General features: G+C 46.8%; 1 protein-coding gene and 1 long non-coding RNA gene across 2 annotated transcripts in view; one reads left to right on the top strand and one right to left on the bottom strand.

Annotated features, from left to right (window-relative positions):
* The window catches only part of LOC115478317 (pseudouridine-5'-phosphate glycosidase-like), a 770,820-nt gene that overhangs the window by 272,341 nt on the left and 479,509 nt on the right, over positions 1 to 18,970 (bottom strand). The gene's annotated exons all lie outside the window — the stretch shown is intronic.
* Positions 2,055 to 4,134, top strand: LOC115478489. Its single transcript, XR_003943534.1, has 4 exons — positions 2,055 to 2,102; positions 2,648 to 2,722; positions 3,257 to 3,329; positions 4,095 to 4,134. It is a non-coding gene; the product is annotated as an uncharacterized LOC115478489 (long non-coding RNA).

Raw genomic sequence — 18,970 nt, 5'->3', positions numbered from 1 at the left:
ACATTCAGAGGGGCACATATGATGAAAGTATGGGTGGAGCAGCATGATATGTCTGTAGTTGACACATATATGCGTTCCTCATATATTTCCGTACCCGGATGGCATGAACAACATGTACTGTACTTGCGATACACCTTTGTACATTATTTTACACACCACGTGATTTGGTCGTTTGCACCTGCAATAATCGACCATCTTAGGGCGCCCAATTTAGTCACGCTTATGCGCTCGTCATTTGATTGTTTTCTTACAGGGATAATCGATTATCGAAAAACGCCCACACTATTTTTCCATTATACAGGTCTATTTTTGGGCGTTTTCGTAAGAACGTCCTAATTCGTACTTGGACGATCTTTCCATTATGCCCCTCCATGTACTTTTACCATCTGATCCCACCATGGAACTACAAAAAGACATTGCCTCCGTAGTAGATTTCTCATCCAAGGCTGGATACCTGACACCAAAAGAGGCTACCTTTCTCCAAACCACTGATCCTGTGATACCTACCATCTACGTATTACCTAAGATCCACAAATCTCTCACCCATCCCCCAGGCAGGCCGATCATCTCAGGCAATGGTTCGGTCTTGGAACCTTTATTCATCTTTGTCGATTTTTTTCTAAGACCATACATCTCCAAGATCCCTTCTTATATTAGAGACTCGACACATATGATTAACCTTTTACAAGAATTCGATGGCAACCGTGAAGATACTTTGATGGTCACTTTAGATATCGATTCCTTATACACCAATATTCCTCAACTAGAAGCATTACAAGTAATAGAAGAAACCTTACAAGGATGCACCACTCACAAACATATTCCAAACAGACTGATTTTGACCTCCGCCAGCATTGCTCTTACCAACAATTATTTTTGTTTCCAAGGAGAATTTTTTCAACAGATCAAAGGTACAGCTATGGGCTCCTCCATGGCCCCCAACATAGCCGACTTATATGTCGCTAACTTTGAAGATAAATTTTTGACTGAACATCCTTACAGACATCAAGTACTTTTGTATAAAAGGTACATTGACGACATTTTTTTGATCTGGAAAGGTGATGTAACATCTTTACTTAATTTTTTGGATTGGCTGAACACCAAAGACCATAATCTTCACTTCAAGATACAGTATAATCAAGACAAAATCAGTTTTTTGGATCTTTTGATTCACAAGGATACGCATCACTTCACCACTACACTTTTCAGAAAACCAACAGACCGTAATACATTTCTTCATTTCGGCAGCTATCACCATCACAATCTAAAGAAGAATTTGCCTCTCTGTCAGTTCCTGAGGTTAAGGAGAATCCGTACCGATTTTGATGAATTCAACCGGCAATCAAAGATTATGGCAGAAAGATTTAGAAAAAGAGGTTATCCTGCCCAACACATATCAGCTGGGTACGCGAGAGCAGCTCTCGAGGACAGAGATCATCTTTTGACCGATAAAGATCCCAAACCACCACCAGACATAGTATGTACACTCAAATTTGCACATCTGGCCAAACAGATACAAAAATCAATAAGAAACAACTGGCGAATTTTGGAAGGACACAAGTGTTTTAGAGAAAAACGTCTAATAGTGGCATATTCCAGAGAGAAACATTTAAGGGAGATTCTTGAACCATCAGCTCTAACTCATTGCATGATCCAGGCTTCAACTCTATAAGTAGGATGTTTTTACCTTTGTTTGCCGCTAGATGGCACTGCCATACTATTTTCGAGCTTCGTGCACAGATCGTCGTGCCTGCTTTTTTTCCCAGTTACTTTAAATGTTTATTTTATCCCCTTAAGAAATAATATTTTTAATTTATTGATTTACAATTCATATTTTATATTAAAATTCATCCATTTGGGAAACATTTTTTAAAATCCATCTATTTACAATACATGTCCCAGTATATCCTATTTCTGTTCTCTTTCTGCCTATCACTTCTCAGCCACATATTTCACTATGACGTTTAACGCTGTGGACATGACCACGCACCCCTTTATTTTGGCGCATTTTTCAGGCATTTATCCTTCGGCCAAACCGCACGCCGGTTTTGGATGTGCAAATATTCTTGAGATTTTTGCATCGCCACTCGCTCGCTCTTAAGGTAAATATTCTGACTTTTAACCTCTATTCACTTCCTGCACTTCGCACGCTAATTTATGGACGCACCTTTTTCCAGCATCCTTTTTCGTGGCATTTTTATGATCAAAAACCTCTGCCCCAAAGTCTTTTGGATATACATTCTGCCATACTGATGCCATATGTTATCACGGTTTTTTAGGCGTTTTTAGTCCACCTGTGCGAGTTTCATCAATCTTCTTCCTGTTCGTTTCTACTTAATCTTTCATACATTCATTTGCAGTTCACACGAGCAGACTACAATATGTTGCTCCTTCTCTTCACTTCATCTGATGGCGATGCTTAGTAATTTTCTTAGTTCACACCTTTCTCCACAGCTCCCCAGTAGACGTGCACTACCCGTTCTTACTCTACACTTTTTTACATTTGTCATTCCCAACGGGAGCATTCAAACGCTTTCCCATCAGTCAATCCACATCAAGGTCTTCATTCCTATTCATATGGCTCCTTCTCCTTGATTATGATCAGTAGTCTTTGTTGATCCTTTCCCATACCCATTATCTCTTTCAGGAGGAACTGTGCATTTCTTTATGCCATTATCTTCCTGAGTGTTACCCATCTAACCATTGAATACTCCTTTGGAAGGTCAGTAAATATTTTTCATTGTTACGTTTACCTGTTTCTCCTTGGCTACATCTCTCTACCTCCTGATTCCTACCTACGCATTATTTCACTACTAGTAAAAAAGGCCCATTTCTGATGCAAATGAAACGGGGGCTAGCAATGTTTTCTTCTGTGTGCATGTGGGAGTGTGTGTGTCCCTGCCCTCTGGCCTCTCTCCCCTCCCCCCTCTGAGTCCTTCACTGTTACAGAGCCAGTGATTTGATTTCGTGCTCTGCTGTTTTCCTTCACTGACTGTGTTACAGAGAGGGCGGGGCAGACACTCATAGGGAAACCGGATATCTTGCCCCCTTCACACTTCCGGCTGGAGGCTTCATAGAACGTTGGTGTTGCCTTTTATATAGAGAGATTACATTTTAATGTCTTGATATTTATATTTCTATACATTATCTTTTATATTTTTTCATATTTTTCTCCTCTCCGGTATTTGTCATTTCCTATTCTTTTTGTTTAGATATCTACTTTGAACATATCCATTTATTTCTTATTTTTTTTCAGAAAGGATTGTGTATCCCTTAGTGTTTTTTCCCCAGTGTGCCAATCACCTCAAAGATTGAAACACTTCCGGAAGGTTAGTTATACATCCACTTGGAAATTTTGTTTTTTATATCATTTTTCTACCTGATTATTTTTGATACACCCCTTTTTTGATATCATTATTATTATTATTTAATTTTTTTCCTATTTTAGTCCTGTTTTTCCCTCCCTCCTTCTTCTTCCCCCCCCACCCATACCCTCTCTCTTTCTCTTAGCACCTTATCATCACTCTCTGTCTATTTTCTCACATATGTATTCATATATATTTTTTTCATGTGCTTATTTTTTTCATGTGCATGTTTCAAATCTACCTCACCCCTTATCATCTATACACTCTATTTGTCTATACATCATGTTGCCACTTTGTCACTCTTTGTATACTCCTTGTACTCTCTCTGGCCAACAATTTTTGGACACCTACAGACTCTTGTATGTAACCAATCAGATACTGTTTGGAACCCTGTGTTTGCTATCTATTGTGTAAACATCACACCTTACGTTACTCCCTGTATAAGCATTTGTTTTTGCATTACTGATGCATGCATTTACTCTGCAACACCATTTTTTCACATTTAATACTTTTAGAGATTACATGACTGTTATTTTAATATTACTTTTAATATTACTTTTATGGATTTGAAATTGGTTATAATTTTGCTCTGTTTTTTACATCTATATATGTTCATTTGGTTTTAAGTCATATGTTTTGAGATGTTCATTTAGTATATACGTACTCTGATATATTTATTTTGTATGCAGTATTTATGTATTATATCTGTCATTATATTTGTTTTTATAGACTCCTGAGGAAGGCGCTACGGTGCCAAAACACGGCTGTGTTGAGTCACCTATTCACAATAAAAATCATTGTTTTAACTAATCTATACGTCTGCCCCATTGTTTGAATACAGCCTATTTTCCCCACCCCTTTTTTTGTTTTCGCTTTTTTGTCCTGTGGGGATCAAGTGCACCTCCGTGTGGTTTTTCTCTGGTCTGTTTATATATGCCATAGCTGGAATAAGGGGTGTGGCTAATGTGGGTGTGGCTATCAGGGGTAGAGCCATGTGTGGTGACCCCGCCCATAATGAGTACCGACACCTTTTTTTCTACAAAAAAAGCACTGGTGTTAAGTCATCTGGATTATTGGAATGCCATCTATGCCGGATGCAAAGAACAAGTCATTAAGAAGCTTCAGATAGCCCAAAACACAGCAGCCAGACTCATATTTGGGAAAGCGAAATACGAAAGCGGCAAACCCCTAAGAGAAAAACTACACTGGCTCCCTTTAAAAGAACGAATTGCATTCAAAGTTTGCACCCTGGTTCACAAAATCGTTCACGGGGAAGCCCCGACCTATATGTCAGACCTCATAGACTTGCCTACTAGGAACGCAAAAAGATCATCACGAACATTCCTCAATCTCCACTATCCCAGTTGCAAAGGACTAAAATATAAATCCACATACGCATCCAGCTTCTCCTACTTATGCATGCAAATATGGAACGCATTACCAAAGGCCATAAAATCAATACATGACCTAACAATTTTCTGTAGACTACTGAAAAAGAACCTGTTCAAGAAGGCTTACCATAATGTTCCATCTTAAATACAAAATAAATAGACTTTACATGAACTAAACAAGGCCGAACTCTTGTCACTTAACTGTTTAACCCCACTGCTATTAAAGAAAGCTACACAATACGCACTACCAATCTATTTCCTAAATTGAAGATGACATCTCAATAGTCGATGACTTAATGTATGCTACAACTCATTTTATCACTTAGAAACCCCTATACAATACCATAATGCAATCCTCTGTACCATGTATGTATGCACCTTGATACAAAATCATTGATATGCAATACCACAATGTATTCCTCTTTACCATGTATGTATACACCTAAATGTATTACCATTTGAAATTCTGTACCCGGAAATGGCGATTGCCATCACGGCATAATGTAAGCCACATTGAGCCTGCAAATAGGTGGGAAAATGTGGGATACAAATGCTACAAATAAATAAATAATAGGTAGTGGGGGGGATGGGCCTGGGTCCACCTGTCTGAAGTGCACTAAACTACTCCAGGGACCTGCATACTGCTGTCACGGACCTGAATATGACATCTGAGGCTGGCAAGTAATGTTTTTCATCACACTTTTGGGGAGTAGGAGGGGGTTAGTGACCACTGGGGGAGTAAGGGGAGGTCATCCCTGATTCCCTTCAGTGGTCATCTGGTCATTTGGGGCACCTTTTTGTGCCTTATTCGTAACAAAAACAGGTCCAGATCAAAATGTCCAAGTTTTAGTGCTGGACATTTTTGCTTTGTTCCATTATGACTCAAAGACGTCCAAGTCTTAGGAACACCCAAGTCCCGCCTTGAACAAGCCTCTGATATGGCCCCTTGAGATTTGGACCTCCTTCCGACGGACTTCCGAGAAAGACGTTCAAAATGCAGTTTTGATTATACCGATTTGGACGTTTCTGTGCAATGGACGTCCAAGTGCCGATTTATGTCACTTTTTGGATGTCCATCTCTTTCGAAAATGAGCCTGGTGACATCAGGATACATCCAAACTTTTTTTAACATGAAACAAGAATCTTAGCATTCTGAAAATAGAATCTCATCACATTATTAAAGTCTTGCTCAAATAAAAAAAATATAATCAAAATGGCTCTCTCTGCAACATCCGATATCAATTCCTGTAATACTATTAATTATTCAGATCTAAGCCACCTTCTTCAACTTGAACAGCCTCCAGTCCACCATTCCCTGGTTATTTAGAAGTAGTAAGGATAAAGTAAATTTTTTCCACTGAGGTATAGTTTCAGGGTTAAAATGAATAACTTCAATTATATTTCCTAAGTAACTCTCCAGGGAGCATACCAGCCAGCTTAGGAAAATTCAGAAGACGAAGTTTTAACCTGCTATTATAATTTTCAAGCTGCTGTATCTTCCTATGAAGAAATAATTTATCCTTACCGATTGCTGTTTTAAAATCTTGTAAGTCTTTCATTTCTTCTTTTAATTGTTGAAATGGGTTTGCACTATCCAGCTTGAAAATACCCATAGCAGATGCTAAATCTTGTATTTTAGTAAAGATTTTACCTCTTCAGTAGATTCAGTCACAGCGTTGTTTACAGATTGAAGGGCTTTCCAGATGTGCTCCAAAGTTACCTCCATGGGGAGTAGTGAAAAACCACCAAACCCTTCAATGGACTTCAGATTCAACTTTCTCTCCAAACCGGCTTCCTCTTTCTTGAGGCTCAAAGAAGCGCTTTCCGTCTCCTGAGCCCCTGCAGACTCTGCAGGACCAGTCACTGGACACAGGGGAGGATTGACATCAGGAGGGGAGAGAGAAGCCCCAGAATGGAATACTCTCCCACATCCTCCGATACAGTGGGGCACTCGCAGGGGTGGTAATGGCGTACAGCTCCAAACATTGCTGTACTGGCGAGGAGGTCCAGGCTGAAGAGGAAACTGCCCAGGCATGTCCTTTACTCTTCGTATGAGGCATTGGGAACTCTGGCATAAAAACAAGGTAAGAGCTGCAAAGTCACGGTTCAAACAGAGTACAGACTCACGCCGTCGAAAGCCATACCACCATCTTGCCACTCCCTGGGGCACTCATCCTTTAAAGATTTATTTTATACAAATATACTTGAACAAACTCCTCCAAAACTACTCTCACCTAAATGAAAACCCTTACAGCATTGACTAATGAGCTTTCCTCAAGGAAAGATTGCAGGAAATGACCCCAAAACCACAGGAAGGAGCTAAAGATAAAATTAAGCTACAGGAGAGCAAGATGGCAGATGAGTCTGCAGGCCCAATTTTCACACTCCATAAGGCTGCAGTACAAGAGCTGACAAAGAACCTCACTGTAGTGATGGACAATAAATTAGTAAAAATACTCACACTATTGAGATGAAGGAGGTGTCGCGTCCGCAGCTCCCTCCGGCTCCTCCGCCGCGGGGGGCGGGAGCCGGCGTCCACTTCGGTGAGGGTCGACGATCCGGAAGCTGCAGCGGGGAGCCGGGGCCCGCCGCGGTGATGGCCGCCCAATCCGGGGCCGAGGCCAGAGGCCGGCGATTGCGGCCGCCGGTCTCGCGGTCGCCGGCTGTGGGGGCGGTGTTTGCACTGCGGGAGGAGGCGGTGCCGAGGCGCGATGGCCGGCGTCCTCGTCTCTCCCGGACGTGGGGGTCCGGAGCTCCGCCTCTGAGGTGCTGGATTGGGCAGACAGAGCCAATCAGAAGGGCTCTGTCAATAGCCAGGTTCGGGTTGGTCGGCTATACCTGCGGGGGTGGGGCGGCTGATGCTGAACAGTACTTAAGGAAGAGAACTGAGTTAGAACTTTGCTTCAGGTTCTGTTCCCGAGGCCTGTTTCCATTTTGTTCCTGTGTTCTTCTGTGTTCCGTGTTCTTCTGGTTTTGACCTCTGGACTGTTCCTGGTTTTTTCCCTGCTCGCTGCCTGCCTCGACCTCTTGCCGGATCTTGACTTCGTTGTCTGCTGCCTGCCCTGAACTTTGACTGTTATTGGATGTTCTCGTTCTCCATCTGCCCTCTGTTCTCCTGGTCCCTGTCCGGGTCAGCTCGGCACCCCGCGGTTCCTGAAGTCCCGTTGACTGCCTGCAGCTGGGGGCTCAACCCTTGGTGGACGGCGGTCGCCGCGGGTGAAGACTTGGGGTTGCACGGCTGTTCTTTAAGGTCCCTCGGGGCCTTACGGGACCTAAGGGCTCACCGTCCTTGCACACAAGACAGGAGGGTTTCAATCATCAAGCTAACCGGATCCAATGGGCAGAGGATCATATTGCGCAGCAAGAGGACCATGCTGAAAACTTCAAAGTGCATTCATAGCCTGGAAGCAACCAACAAAACACCAATGGACCACATAGAAGACCAAGGGACTGATATTCAAACTGTGAGAGTTAGCCCGGATAACTCCCACGATCAGTGCTGATGCTAGATATTCAATGCCGGGCCATTTCCAGTGACCCACACTCAATATCCAGTTTATTTTTGGCCAGTTTGAACTTAACCGGTCAAGCCGATATTCGGCCCTGGCTGGTTAACTTCAAACGAGCCAAAGATAAACTGTCCTGCTTATTTTTGAAGGAGAAGGGTGCCCAAAAAGCAACACAAAAGGCAGATGGGCGTCCCCGTGAAAGGTCGCCCAAATCCAATAATCAAAACCGGGCTTTAAGGGTGTCCTCAACGCGAGGACGCCCATCTATGGTTGTCCCCGCAGGGGGCATGTTAGGGGCATGTTATGGGCGGTGTTACGTGATGTGCACCCCCAGTGTATAACGGCTTGCGAAATGGTTTCGAATGGGTCGGAACATGGGCGTTTTTAATTAGAACTGAAATAAAAGCGACCAGAGTTAGGGGGAAGTCGTCTTTAGACCCATTAGCGATTTTGTGCAGTTGAAGAGTGGCAAGATCGTTGCTGGGAGAAAAAGCTGAATCGTTGTTTGGAGAGAAAGCTGAGAGTTTGTTGAGTACCTGTTACCTTTGTCTGTGTGCCGTACTCGGAACGTTTTCACCCTCACCTGCCTCATTTGTGTTTTACCTTTTCAGCTTTCCCTCCTAGCCCCAAACCCAGACACCACTACTCCTTCCTCTATCTCCCCCATCCCCTCCCCCTATCCCTTTCCATTCACTGTCCCCAAGTTCATATTTCATTCCCTTACCTGTTTGTAGTCTCTGTTTGTCTCTTTGTCCTGTGTACTGCTGCAGCGTGTTTGTGAAGACTGTTGTTTGCTGCTTGGAGAGTGAGTGGCTAGAGGGTGTGGTGTGGCAGGAGTGGTAGGGAGAGATGAGCACTGGTGGCACTGCATTGCACCTCTAGTGTGGGGAAATGGAGGCACTAAATGCACAGGTGGTTTACATGTTGGAGGAAGAGGGGAGGCACCGCAGGAGGTACGCAAGCCCCAGAGGTTTCAGGCCCTGTAGCAGTTTCCTAGACCTCACTGACCTGCAGTGTCTCACTAGGTACCGCTTTGATAGGGCTGCCATTCAGCACCTTTGTGACCAGCTCAAACCCCTCCTGCAGCCCAGGACCCATAGGAACATCCCCATCCCTGCGCACCTAAAGATCACTGCTTCTCTATCTTTTCTGGCCACTGGGAGTTTCCAGTCTGTCTTATATGTGAACACGGGTCTCACCCAGCCTTCCATTTCTAACTGCCTCACCCAGGTCCTTGATGCCTTCCTTACCCACACCTCTGAGTATACCAACCCCCAGGCACTGCAGAACAACATGGCTGACTTCTACGCAGTAGCTCGCTTCCCCTGTGTCATAGGCGCCATTGACTGCACACATCGCACTCAGACCCCCCCCCCCCCCCCCGGGCACAAGAGGCCACTTATAGGAACAGGAAAGCATTCCACTCCATGAATATGCAAGTTGTGTGTGACGCCTGGGGGAGATTCTAGACGTGTGTTCCCGATTCCCAGGTTCCACCCATGACGCCTATATATTGCAGCACTCAGGAATCTTCCCGCAGGTTTGAGCGGATGGCTCCTAGGTAAGTGCAACATGGATCTGCCCTCCAATAGGCAGCGCTCAGCACTGTCTCCTTCCAGCTCACTCCACAACCCACTATTCACCCCCCACCTCCACAAGGTACCCGCTCCAAACAATATACACTCATCTTTCTCATCCTGCTTCTCTCCAAAGGTGACAGAGGCTACCCACAGTGGAGTTGGCTCATGACCCCCATAGTGCACCCACAAACAGGGTCAGAGGAGAACTACAACAGTAGACATCGGACCACCCGTTGCATCATCGAGCGTACCTTCGGACAACTTAAGAACAGGTTCCGATGTCTGGACCGTTATGGAGGGGAGCTCCTGTACAGCCCCCAAAAGGTGGCAAAGATATTCCTGGCCTGCTGCATGCTACATAATTTGGCAATGTGCAGAGGACAGGCCCTCCCAGAAGAGCCACAGCCACCAGAGCAGCAGGCCCCAGAGGAACAGGATGAGGAGCCCCGCCCACAGAGCAGAGCAGAGTGCACACCAGCTGGGGGTCAGAGCCAGGCAAAGACTGATCGAGACAAGTTTTCTGTGAGAGTAAGTGGACATTTATTTATATCACAGACAGTATTTACACACCAAAACCACCACCATCACCCACTCTGGGCATATTCCTCTCCCTCCAACCCTCACCCCCCAGCATGTCCCATTACTTTTCCCGCCCCCTCCCCTGGCTCCATCCCTGCCCCTCCCACCGTGTTCCTTTGCAGCTGGTGCTGCAGGGGAACTCTGTTGAGAGTCCTCTGATGAGCTCCCACTCTCCTCCTCTGTGTCCACAAGGCAGCCTGCTGCCTCGGCTGCCCTGTGGAAGTCCGGCCACCTTGCGCTCTGTGGCTTGCTCTGCAACCTGGGCACAGGACCCAGAAGGGGAGCTGGTGTGGTGGCTGCTGGACCAGTGGCTGAGGAGGCTGAGGATCTCAAGCTCCACTTCTTAGCAGGTGGTTGCTGTGCAGTGGTGGAAGTCGACGCTAGTTGTTGTTGCTACATTAGGGCTGTATTAGGTGCTCTCAGGTCACGGCGTAGACCCTCAATGCTGTGCTCCAGCCATTGGAGCTGCTGTATTACATCACGTTGGGCCTGGAGTGCTTCCCAGTGCAGCTCCAATTTCTGGCGCTGGTAGTCTTGCACCTGCACATTCTGGGCCAGCAATTGTGTGGCGAGGCGCAGTAGCTGCCTCCTCTGGCTGGATGGCCTCTGTTGAGGAGGTGCCCCCCTTCTGCATCTTCAGCTGCTTCTTCTTCAGTGCCACCATCAGCAAAGGCTGCAGGTGGTGGAGGGAGAGCCTCTGCTGTGGGTGGTGGAGGGAGAGCCTCTGCTGCTGATGCTGGGTCCTGTGGTTCCACCCCATGGCCTTGTGTGGTTTCTTGTGCAGGCCCACTGGTTTGCTGCTCTGTGTGCTGGGGCTGGTGGCCACTAGGGCCAGCTTCTTCCTCTGACTGGCTGTAATCACCTGCATAGCAAAAGGGGAGGAAATGTGTTGGTTAAAATAACCCACTTTTGTTTTTCAGCATTCATATACAGTACATAGCCCCACAGGCAAAGACCCAGCAAAGAGATGGTGATGAATGGGATTGGTAGGCAAGCCAGAGATGTCATTGTACATGGTACAGAGCTGGAGACAAGGAGCGCAGTGTACAACAGAGACTGATGTGCAAAAGAGCCACACAGGCAGGTGGGTAGACATAGAACTGTGGAAGGAGTGCAGAGGATACAGTGGCTACAGCACAGAGGTGTAGGAAGGAGATATGCAGAGTTTGGTGATGGGAAAAGAGGAGGGCGTGGGGAAGGCCCCCAAAACTGTGAAACAGTGGTAACCTACACACACATTACTAGAAACCCCCCCCTCCCCCTCCCCCCTGCTACTCCCTGTGTCATGGTCTGTAATGAATAGTGATTTGCATTGCATGTGGAGTTCCTCCCCCACTTTCCCTACTAAGGAGCACCACACTGTCCCCCACTTGTCTAAAACAGAGTGTAATGCAGCACAACACAACAGATACCCCAGCTTCCTAATGGTCAACCTACCTGAGCCCTCAGGCTGTGCTGATGTGTCAAGGGACCCAGTGCCATGGGTCAAGAGCCCATGAATGATTTGCTCAATGGGGGTGAAGATAGCGGTGTCATCTTCTGGGGGGTTAGCACCAGCCTTCCCTCCTGACATCTTGCCTCAGCCAGCGCCACTTTCGTTTGCATTCTTTCACATCCCTGCCACAGTGGAAGACCGCGTTGAGCCGGTCCCTTACTGCCTCCCATTCTCTTTGTTTCGTTGTAGCAGATAGCCTCTGGCCCGTGGGAGCAAAGAGATGCATGTGCCTCCTCTGGATTTCTTGAACCAGCAGTTCAACTTCTGCATCGGTGAAATTACCCTTGCGGGTGGGTGGTTGCTTTGGTGCCATTGTACCAATGCGATACAAAGAATTGAAAATACAGAGAAGGGTGCTGAAATGATCTCTCAGGGATGCCCATGTGAGAATGAGATGGGCGTTCCTGAGATGGGCGTCCTAATTTCGATTATCGACAAAATCCCTAAATGTCCCCAGCTGCTTTGGCGATTTGGGCGTCCTAATTTCGATTATAGGTAGGGAACTATGGGTGTCCCCAGCTGCTCTGTGTTTTGGGTGTCCTAATTTCGATTAAGGGAGATAATGATTTACGTCTGCAGTTGCTGTTCCCATTTGGAAGTTTGCATTCCCTTTATTGTCGCCTCTTTAAAACGGCTTTCTCTGTGCTTGCATTCTATAGGTTTTTCTTTAGATTATGGGGTGGTATTTCAAAAGCATTTTAGCTTCAGTTATAGTAAACCTTGTTTTTGCCACTGTATGCTTTCGTATACCTGTTTGTTTTTGGGGTTTATTTTTTTTTAGGTGGGGGGGGGGGGGGAACTTTTGGCCAATTGTTGAAAGATAACTGTGGGCTTTGTTTCAGACTGGGTGTTAGCTGGTAGCAGAGGCATAGCCAGGTTTTGATCTCAGGGGGAGCAGACTTTTATAAAATAGGCGCCAGTTGGTGTCAGCTAGACAATAGTATTGTTGCTCAGAGGCTGTGGCGGGCAATGATTAATACAGTCTGTTGCATCCTGCCTACAAGGAAACAGTAAGTTACATCAGGAGGCAGGATGCAGAAGAGGTCCCTGGACTGGCCAGAGTAGGCGACCAATCCTCTTAAGTACAAAGTAAAAATATTCAAATCGTGACCATTACCTTAGGAATAGCACACACATTCCTTCCACTGCTAGACACCTTGTTTAAATCAGATGGGCTCTTGTTTGTGTGGTGACTCTACTAGTCTTGAGCACATGGGTGTAGTTTGACTATTTCATTTGGGGGGGGGGGGCAAAGGATGGGGCAGAGCATATTAGCATATTCATTTGCATGTATGTGTGTGTGTATATATATATATATATATATATATATATATATATTCAAATGAATATGCTAATATGGAGGAAGGAAGGGGAAAAGAGCTGGCTTTTTTGGGGAATAAACATAATGAATATGTATGAGATATCAAGCCAGCTCTTTCTTCCTTCCTTACTTCTTTCCCTCCTTACCCAGCACTCCCTCTTCCTCTCCAGTAGTATTTCCCCACCCCCTTTCCCATACCATGCCAGTGTTGACCTTAGAAATGCATAGGCTCTATATGTAGATCCTTCAAGAGGTAGTGTGTCATGATTTAAGCTCTACACCCTTTCTGATGTTTAGGTGCCACCTCAGTAGGTGCACCTCTCTCCACTGCAAAACGCTATACACAAACTTGTGCAAAAACACACTCATAACCTTACTGAACCATAACAGCACTAATTTCAAGGACAGGACGAGCTACAACCTTATGCGTGAAAAGGCAGAACTATAATTACACCAGGCTCTAAAACACCAATACACTACCTTGTGAAAAAAAGCAAAACAAAAAGGGCTGAAAATACTACACGCTAGCAGAATACTGCACCTTGATTACACATGAAAAACACATGACACAAAAGACATGACACAAGGAACTAGAGATCAAAAAATAAGAAGGCAAAATACTGAACTGGAAAGTTAACTCAAGAAGTCAGTTAACTCAGAATGCAGCAATATCAGAAAAATTGAAACTTAGATGCAAAATATCACAGATGCACATTTCAAAAAGCTGACATATTCCAATTAATAAATTCTGAATAAAATACTTTTTTCTACCTTTGTTGTCTGATCATTTAGTTTTTCTATTCTCTTTGGTCCCAGTGTCTTCTGTTTTATGCAGTGTCTTCTTTCCATTTGATATTTTTTCTCTCACCATGTCCACCATCCTCCTGTGTCCTTAGGTGTCCTGTCTACCATCTGTAGCCCTGTCCCTATCCTTCCTCGAGTTTCAGTATCTGCCCTCAACGTGTTCCAAACCAGCCCTTAAACTCAGCAGTTTTCCCTCCATCCATATCCAGCATTTCTCCTCACTCCCCTCCATCCATGTGCATCTACTTCCTGTCTTCCCTCCCCTCCATCCATGTCCAGCATTTCTCCTCTCTCCCTTCCCCTCCATCCATGTGCATCCCCTTCCTTTGTCTTTCCTTCCCTCCATCCTTGTCCAACATTTCTCCTCTCTTCCCTGCCCTCCATTCATGTCCAGCATTTCTCCTCTCTTCCCTCCCCTCCATCCATGTGCATCTCCTTCCTGATTTCTCTCCCCTCCTTCCATCCGTCCAGCAACTCTCCATTCTCCCCTGCCCTCTCCTCCATCCACCCATATCCAGCAAATGTCCTGTGTCCCCTGCCCCCTCCATTCATCCAACCATGTTCAGCAATTCTCCTCTCTCCCCTGCCCTCTCCTCCATCCATCCATGTCCAGCAAATTTCCTCTCTCCCCTTTCTCCTCCATCTATCCATGTCCAGCAATTCTCCTCTTTCCCCTGCCCTCCGCTCCATGTCCAGCAATTTCTATTCTTTCCCCTGCCCTCCTCTCCATCCATCCATCCATGTCCAGCAACTCTCCATTCTCCCCTGCCTTCTCCTCCATCAATCTCCAGCAAATTTCCTCTCTCCCCTGTCCCCGCCATCAATCCCTGTTGTCCAGCAATTCTCCTCTCTCCCCTGCCCATCCTGTTTCTTTCCATCCCCTTCCCCATTCTATCCAGGGTCTCCCCCCTCTCTCCCCCTTCACAGCATCTCCCATCCCTCTCTCTCTTTCCTTTTCTCTCTCCTACTGGCAGCCTGGAGGAACCGTGAACTTATATGCTCTTCCCTTTCCTTCTCTGTCTCTCGTTCTCTCACTCGCTCACTCCCTCCCTCCCCCTCCCTGGCAAAGCATAATACAAACGTGTGCGGGGCCATACTCCTGCTGCGTGCACCGCTGCTGGCTTCCCTCCTCTGTCTTCCCTCCCATCCATCCATGTACAGCATTTTTCCTCTCAACCTCCCCTCCATCCATGTTCATCTCACTTCCTCTCTCTTCCCTCCTCTCCATCCATGTCCAGCATTTCAAGTCTTTCCTCTCCCACCATCCTTGTGCATCTCCTTCCTCTGTCTTCCCTCTCCTCCATTCAAGTCCAGCATTTCTCCTCTCTTCCTTCCCCTCCATCCGTGTGTATCTCCTTCCTCTTTCTTTCCTTCCCTCCATTTCTCCTGCCCTCCCCTCCATCCATCCATCCATGTCCAGCAACTCTCCTCTCTCCCCTGCCCTCCCCTCCCACCCATGTCCAGGGTAAACCTACAAAACAGATGAAGATGTGATTCCATGTGCCCCAATGAAAGGAGAGTTTAATTCTACTTCCATTTAGTTTTAATATATTCCATCGTCTTTATAAACACTAGGCTTCCCAAGGCAGATTACAACCAGACAGTTAAGATGAACCCATCAGGAAACAGAATATTCTCACTGAAATGTGGCCATCTGAATTGTATAGAATAACAGTGAAGAAAAATGAGCACAAACTACAGAATTTATAATTGCTGTTTCTACTAGCTACAATCATTTTTGAAGTTGTTTTAGTGATATTCAATTATTTATTTTCTCCTCCACCTTGCAAGGCACTGCCTACTCAACAAAAACAGTGTTAGACTTGTTAAAGATGGACCAACAATAAAGAACGACAACGTGGATGCAGCAGCTCACAGGTTTGCTTGCTGTGTTTTGAGTGAACGGCGACGGCTGCGCGGGGGAGTGGAAACAGATTTACCAAATGGCTTCCTTCCTTACAGTGGACTAGATAGGCTGGCTCACTTCCACTCCACTCTCTAGTACCAAAGCTGCAGCGGCGAACTGGCGGGCGGTGGTAGTAAAAGCAGCAAGCAGGCAGGCTCAACTCCGTCCTTCACTTCCCTGCCCTCTCTGTGTCCCGCCTGCCCGAAAGGAAATGACATCAGAGGAAGGCGGGACGCAGAGAGGGCAGGGAAGCGAAGGACAGAGTTGAACCTGCCTGCTTGCTGCTTTTACTACCACCGCCCACCAGTACCGGCACAAAAAAAGCACTGGGTAAGACTAAGTCATTTGGGGAGGGTAATGCCCCCCCTCGCCCCCCCTAAACTACGCCCATGCTTGAGCATTTTTATTTTGGGTGTCACACACACAGAACACAAATGGCAAATACAGAATAAGTGACCGCAAACCATAAACAATTTCAATGGAAATCCCAAGAGGCCAAACCTTGTATGTAGTACAGCACCAGAGAAATAGATGCATTTTTCCTACACTGTACAAATATAATGATACCGCATGCCACAGGTGGTGTTAAGGATTACAACTAGGCCAACTGCACTTGGCCCCCTGGCCAGACAGAACTACAGGACAGCTGGAAGCTGAAGAAGGTACAGCCTAGTAGTAAGCTTTGGGGTCCTCTCCCAAATTTCTGCCCTGGGCCCCGGCCATATTTAGCACCAGCTCTGGCAGGATGTACGTTTCAAATCTGACATATTCTAAACACAAAATGGAAAAATAAAATTGTTTTTTCTACCTTTTGTTGTCTGGTCATTTTATTTTTCAAATCATGTTGACCCAGACTCTGGTTTCTGCTATCCCTCTATCTTATCTTAACTCACTCACCAAGGTCTCCTGTCCATTTAATATTTCTACCATCTCCATGTCCACTATCCATCTTCTTCCATCACTGTGCCTCTGTCTTCCTCCACCCTTTCTGTGTCCCTGTATTTCCCTGTCCAGCTTCTCCCCTCTCTTCCTCCCCCAGGCCAATATATCTCTTTCCTCCCCAACCCTACCCCATCCAGCTTCTCTCCCTCTCTCCCCTCTTTCCAGCATCTGGTTTGCTTGCTTGACTGTCTGCCTGTCCACCCTCTCTCCCACTGAGGCCTGGCATCTCTGTTTCCCTCCCCCCTTGTGCTGTTCCAGGAGCTCTATCCCTTCCATCCAGCCCTCTCCTCCTCTTCCTCCCACGTCCAACAGCTCTCTCCCTTCAATCCAGCCCCCTCTTTCTCTTCCTCCCAGACGTCCAGCAGCTTTCTCCCTTCCCTCCAGCCCTTTCCTCCTCCTCCTCTTCTTCCCACATCTAGCAGCTCCCTCCCTTCCTTCCAGTCCCCTCTTCTTCCTCCCACATCGAGCAGCTCTCGCTTTTTCCTCCAACCTCTTGTTGCCTTTCCTCCCACAGTTCCAGCTGTCCGAGAGTGTTGACTCTTCCTGCCTGCCCATGCTGCTGCACTTTCACTTTCATTTTCAGCTGTTGCTAGCAGCGATTCAAAGTTCACACAGGCACTTCAGAGCAGCCTGCTGCGTCTGGACCTCTCTGATGGAACTTCCTATTTATGCGAGCGCCGGACACAACAGAGAGAAGGTTACCCTAGAGTACCTGTGTGAATCGCTAACAGCAATGGGCCGATAAATGAAAGCTGCAGGCACTGCTGCAGGGCAGAGGGGAGCAGAACTACAACAACGACGAGCTGCGCGGCTGCGATGCGACCTGCAACTGCTTCCGTGCCAAGCAGACTGCCGACCCGAGTCTGCCACTGTACCTCTGCATTGCAAGGTCGAAAGGTAGGCGGGCTGGATATCAGCTGAGCACAGGTGCCGTCTCTGCCGCAGTGGTACGCTAGGCTGCTGCAGTCAGTGCAGTGTGTCGTGTGCGCTTGGGTGGTGGGCGGGCCTGAACCTAAATTGGGTGGACCTGGGCCCACCCAGGCCCACCCATAGCTACGCCCCTTGTGGGTAGTGTCTCCTCCTTTATCTAAGTTCATTGCCTTCAACCCCCCTCCCTGAGTCCAGCACTGCTTTCTGATTCCCCTCTCTCCCCCTCCCCGAGTCCAGCATCGCTTTCTGTGTTCCCCCAAGTCCAGCGCCGCTTTCTGTGCCCCCCCCCTCCCGGGACCGTCAAACCTGCTTTGTTCAACAGCCCCTATAGCGACAGCACTCTCAGAGCCAGTGTCAGATTCCTTCCCTCTACCGTGTCTTGCTCCTCTAGCTCAGACACTTCCTGTTTGCGCAAGGGCGGGACTCGTGACGCAAGCAGAGGGAAGGATCCAACGCCGGGCTCGGGTTCAATCAGGCAGTTTGTTGTTGCTGCTGCTGCAGCGACTGAGAGTGGTGTTGGGCTTGGATACTCTGGGGAGGGAAGCGTGTTATGGAACGGTGGGGTGGGAAGGGAAGGGAAGGGAAGGGAGAGGAGAAAGTGCAAATTAAAAAAAAAAGGGCCGGCCCTGCCGGTTCAAAATTGCATAGGCGCCTTTTTTTTTTTTTTTTAATCTGTTTCGGGGAGCAACCGCTCCCCCTGCGCCCCACCTAGCTACGCCACTGGCTGGTAGCTTAGCATATACTCTCCATTCTCTACTCTCCAGGAGCTCCTTGCTGTGTATGATTTGCTCCCTCACTGCCCCCCATTCTCTCTCTCCTTTGTTGAAGCAGGCAGCCTCTGGTCCCTTGGAGCCAACAGATTCTTGCACCACAAGTTCAAGGTAAGCTCATACCTCTCAGCCACCTCTTCCCTTTCTGCTACTTAGGAGCCAAACAAACACTTCTTGCATCTTGCAGGACAGCTGGTCAAGAGGATTGCAAGACAGCAGTGGACTGTAATACACTGGACTCTGAGAGCCATGATTGTTTCTACCCAATTCATTGTACAGATGTCTTGTTGTCTATTGGACACACTCAGTTGTGGCTGCCTGTGGGGTGGGGGATGGGAAGAGACCCTGAGAATGGATGTGTGCATCCCTCATGGTCAA

This window comes from Microcaecilia unicolor, chromosome 10 (genome assembly GCF_901765095.1).
Source record: "Microcaecilia unicolor chromosome 10, aMicUni1.1, whole genome shotgun sequence".
NCBI classification, from domain to species: Eukaryota; Metazoa; Chordata; class Amphibia; order Gymnophiona; family Siphonopidae; genus Microcaecilia; species Microcaecilia unicolor.
This window is presented reverse-complemented; position numbering and strand designations above follow the sequence as displayed.